The sequence below is a fragment of the Pristiophorus japonicus genome, unplaced genomic scaffold, assembly GCF_044704955.1.
Source record: "Pristiophorus japonicus isolate sPriJap1 unplaced genomic scaffold, sPriJap1.hap1 HAP1_SCAFFOLD_1228, whole genome shotgun sequence".
Lineage (NCBI taxonomy): Eukaryota > Metazoa > Chordata > Chondrichthyes > Pristiophoridae > Pristiophorus > Pristiophorus japonicus.
This window is the reverse complement of record NW_027250892.1, coordinates 45,001-50,000: the sequence shown is the minus strand read 5'-3', so window position 1 is coordinate 50,000 and position 5,000 is coordinate 45,001.

Below are 5,000 nucleotides of genomic sequence, written 5' to 3'. Positions count from 1 at the left end.
CAAGGACAGAAATGACAAGTGTCAAGTTGGCGGGGCGTCGGGCCACCTGCTGCCGGCCATGAGCATCCAAATCCCCGCAAAAGGGGCATTTTCATTTCTTCATCGGGACTTCCGACAATTGCCGAGGTTCAACTCATTAACGTTGTTCGCAGACACTTGCCAGAAAATGCAAGTGGCCACTTTGCCGGGCCGACTCGCTTGCCCAAGCGGGAAACCATCAACCGAAGGCCCGGTAAGGCGGCCGAATCTGACCTCATAGACTTCCACACAACGGGACTTTTGACTTTCCCGGCCGCGGGTGGCCTCCACCCGGCCTCAGCCATCAGCCCTGCCTGCCTCCAGCCGCCTTCTGGTTAATGAGTTATCCAGCCTGGCACTTCGGTTGCGCCAGCGAGACCAAGTCTCGGCTTTGGTTAATGATTTGAGCCGAACCGACCTGCCCCCCGCCTCCCCCGGGCTGAACTCGGGCAGGTCTGCCGATTTCCCGACTCCTTTCGGGGCCTAATCGCGTCGCGCGAGCCGCCTGGCGCGATCGGGGACCATGCCCCGGCCTCTGCCAGGCCTCGGGCAGCCGCTTTTGAAGCCCGACCAAAAACCCGAAAAATGGGCAAAAAGGGAATAAATTCCCGCCCAAAAAGGGTGAATAGTCGGTTGGGCGGCAGCCCTGGTCGGTCTCTGCAGACCTGGAGGCTCGAGACGTTTGTTTGGAAAACTCACCAAGTCTCGATTCTGCCACCTCCTACCTCTGTGCAGATACCCCGCCAACCCCCAAGGACAGAAATGACAAGTGTCAAGTTGGCGGGGCGTCGGGCCACCTGCTGCCGGCCATGAGCATCCAAATCCCCGCAAAAGGGGCATTTTCATTTCTTCATCGGGACTTCCGACAATTGCCGAGGTTCAACTCATTAACGTTGTTCGCAGACACTTGCCAGAAAATGCAAGTGGCCACTTTGCCGGGCCGACTCGCTTGCCCAAGCGGGAAACCATCAACCGAAGGCCCGGTAAGGCGGCCGAATCTGACCTCATAGACTTCCACACAACGGGACTTTTGACTTTCCCGGCCGCGGGTGGCCTCCACCCGGCCTCAGCCATCAGCCCTGCCTGCCTCCAGCCGCCTTCTGGTTAATGAGTTATCCAGCCTGGCACTTCGGTTGCGCCAGCGAGACCAAGTCTCGGCTTTGGTTAATGATTTGAGCCGAACCGACCTGCCCCCCGCCTCCCCCGGGCTGAACTCGGGCAGGTCTGCCGATTTCCCGACTCCTTTCGGGGCCTAATCGCGTCGCGCGAGCCGCCTGGCGCGATCGGGGACCATGCCCCGGCCTCTGCCAGGCCTCGGGCAGCCGCTTTTGAAGCCCGACCAAAAACCCGAAAAATGGGCAAAAAGGGAATAAATTCCCGCCCAAAAAGGGTGAATAGTCGGTTGGGCGGCAGCCCTGGTCGGTCTCTGCAGACCTGGAGGCTCGAGACGTTTGTTTGGAAAACTCACCAAGTCTCGATTCTGCCACCTCCTACCTCTGTGCAGATACCCCGCCAACCCCCAAGGACAGAAATGACAAGTGTCAAGTTGGCGGGGCGTCGGGCCACCTGCTGCCGGCCATGAGCATCCAAATCCCCGCAAAAGGGGCATTTTCATTTCTTCATCGGGACTTCCGGCAATTTCCAAGGTTCAACTCATTAACGTTGTTCGCAGACACTTGCCAGAAAATGCAAGTGGCCACTTTGCCGGGCCGACTCGCTTGCCCAAGCGGGAAACCATCAACCGAAGGCCCGGTAAGGCGGCCGAATCTGACCTCATAGACTTCCACACAACGGGACTTTTGACTTTCCCGGCCGCGGGTGGCCTCCACCCGGCCTCAGCCATCAGCCCTGCCTGCCTCCAGCCGCCTTCTGGTTAATGAGTTATCCAGCCTGGCACTTCGGTTGCGCCAGCGAGACCAAGTCTCGGCTTTGGTTATTGATTTGAGCCGAACCGACCTGCCCCCCGCCACCGCGGGCTGAACTCGGGCAGGTCTGCCGATTTCCCGACTCCTTTCGGGGCCTAATCGGGTCGCGCGAGCCGCCTGGCGCGATCGGGGCCCATGCCCCGGCCTCTGCCAGGCCTCGGGCAGCCGCTTTTGAAGCCCGACCAAAAACCCGAAAAATGGGCAAAAAGGGAATAAATTCCCGCCCAAAAAGGGTGAATAGTCGGTTGGGCGGCAGCCCTGGTCGGTCTCTGCAGACCTGGAGGCTCGAGACGTTTGTTTGGAAAACTCACCAAGTCTCGATTCTGCCACCTCCTACCTCTGTGCAGATACCCCGCCAACCCCCAAGGACAGAAATGACAAGTGTCAAGTTGGCGGGGCGTCGGGCCACCTGCTGCCGGCCATGAGCATCCAAATCCCCGCAAAAGGGGCATTTTCATTTCTTCATCGGGACTTCCGACAATTGCCGAGGTTCAACTCATTAACGTTGTTCGCAGACACTTGCCAGAAAATGCAAGTGGCCACTTTGCCGGGCCGACTCGCTTGCCCAAGCGGGAAACCATCAACCGAAGGCCCGGTAAGGCGGCCGAATCTGACCTCATAGACTTCCACACAACGGGACTTTTGACTTTCCCGGCCGCGGGTGGCCTCCACCCGGCCTCAGCCATCAGCCCTGCCTGCCTCCAGCCGCCTTCTGGTTAATGAGTTATCCAGCCTGGCACTTCGGTTGCGCCAGCGAGACCAAGTCTCGGCTTTGGTTAATGATTTGAGCCGAACCGACCTGCCCCCCGCCTCCCCCGGGCTGAACTCGGGCAGGTCTGCCGATTTCCCGACTCCTTTCGGGGCCTAATCGCGTCGCGCGAGCCGCCTGGCGCGATCGGGGACCATGCCCCGGCCTCTGCCAGGCCTCGGGCAGCCGCTTTTGAAGCCCGACCAAAAACCCGAAAAATGGGCAAAAAGGGAATAAATTCCCGCCCAAAAAGGGTGAATAGTCGGTTGGGCGGCAGCCCTGGTCGGTCTCTGCAGACCTGGAGGCTCGAGACGTTTGTTTGGAAAACTCACCAAGTCTCGATTCTGCCACCTCCTACCTCTGTGCAGATACCCCGCCAACCCCCAAGGACAGAAATGACAAGTGTCAAGTTGGCGGGGCGTCGGGCCACCTGCTGCCGGCCATGAGCATCCAAATCCCCGCAAAAGGGGCATTTTCATTTCTTCATCGGGACTTCCGACAATTGCCGAGGTTCAACTCATTAACGTTGTTCGCAGACACTTGCCAGAAAATGCAAGTGGCCACTTTGCCGGGCCGACTCGCTTGCCCAAGCGGGAAACCATCAACCGAAGGCCCGGTAAGGCGGCCGAATCTGACCTCATAGACTTCCACACAACGGGACTTTTGACTTTCCCGGCCGCGGGTGGCCTCCACCCGGCCTCAGCCATCAGCCCTGCCTGCCTCCAGCCGCCTTCTGGTTAATGAGTTATCCAGCCTGGCACTTCGGTTGCGCCAGCGAGACCAAGTCTCGGCTTTGGTTAATGATTTGAGCCGAACCGACCTGCCCCCCGCCTCCCCCGGGCTGAACTCGGGCAGGTCTGCCGATTTCCCGACTCCTTTCGGGGCCTAATCGGGTCGCGCGTGCCGCCTGGCGCGACCGGGGACATGCCCCGGCCTCTGCCAGGCCTCGGGCTGCCGTTTTTGAAGCCCGACCAAAAACCCGAAAAATGGGCAAAAATGGAAAAAATTCCCGCCCAAAAAGGGTGAATAGTCGGTTGGGCGGCAGCCCTGGTCGGTCTCTGCAGACCTGGAGGCTCGAGACGTGACTTTGGAAAACTCACCAATTCTCGATCAGCCACCTCCTACCTCTGTGCAGGTACCCCGCCAACCCCCAAGGACAGAAATGACAAGTGTCAAGTTGGCGGGACGGATTTGACTTCGGTCGCCGAGCCCTGGAACTAATTTCCCGCAAACGGCTTCGGATTTTGCTCCATCCAGACTTCCGGGACGAAACTTGACAGGCCGTATCTCCGCACTCCCGGAGCGCAGCCGCACCGTTCCGGCACCCATCGACGCGGCTGGCCGAGCCCGAGCGAACGCACCCCACGGCGGACGGCTAGGCCTTTCCGATTTTTTCACCCTTTTTCCCGAAAAGATTCCAACTGGCAGGGACATTCGCCCGACGGCTTAAAGACATGCCCTTCTGCCACACTAACGTCCCCGCCTTCGTTTGGCTATGTTGGCTTCGTCATTTCCGTCTTTTATTAAAGATACCATCTTAACACGCCGGTTAACCATTTGCCAGAGTTTTCGGTTAATGGTTTGCCACCTTCAACCCATTTGGTTAACCATTTGCCGCCGACAATTTTCAGTTCATCAGTTGCCACATTCAGACTTTCTTCTCCGGTTGCATTTCGCGGACTTCCAGCGCGCTCGGCTTCGGGTCGGCCCGCAGGAATGTGGTAGCGTTCGATGCCGCTTGCCTTCCTCTTCCCCGCGCCGCGCACCCGACGAGCACAGCTGGCCCACCAGCGGAGATAGCCGTCGGAAAGCGGTCTCCAGCCAACGGCTGCACCTCCGCCGGCCAAAGAGCCGGCCGCACGCCGTCGCTGGCCTCCGGTGCGACCCGTCCGGCCGCAGCGGACGCTCTTTTCCCGCGCCAGTTGCCACGTTGCGTCGTCATGTTACTGCCCAAAGACTGCAGCGGATGCCGGTTGCCCGGCGGGCCAAGCGGCCTAGCGACGCCGTGCCTCGTCCATGCGGGAGCGGGCTGACACCGCCGCCTGCGGCGTCGCCGCCGCTTTCCAACGAGGTATGGCCGACAGCGGTCCGACACGGGACGGCGGAGAGATCCGCATTTCGGCCCCGGCCGCATCAGACAGCCAGAACTGGCCGACCGAAGTTTTCCACCCGCCGGCTGGCCGATCAAGCCCGCTTCCGAAGAAAGGCGCTCGGCTTGCAGGCCGCTCCGCCATCCAGCATCCCTGGCTGCCCGGCACAGGTTACAAGATGCACCCCCAATGACGCAGCAGACCATTGTCGCTCAAGCA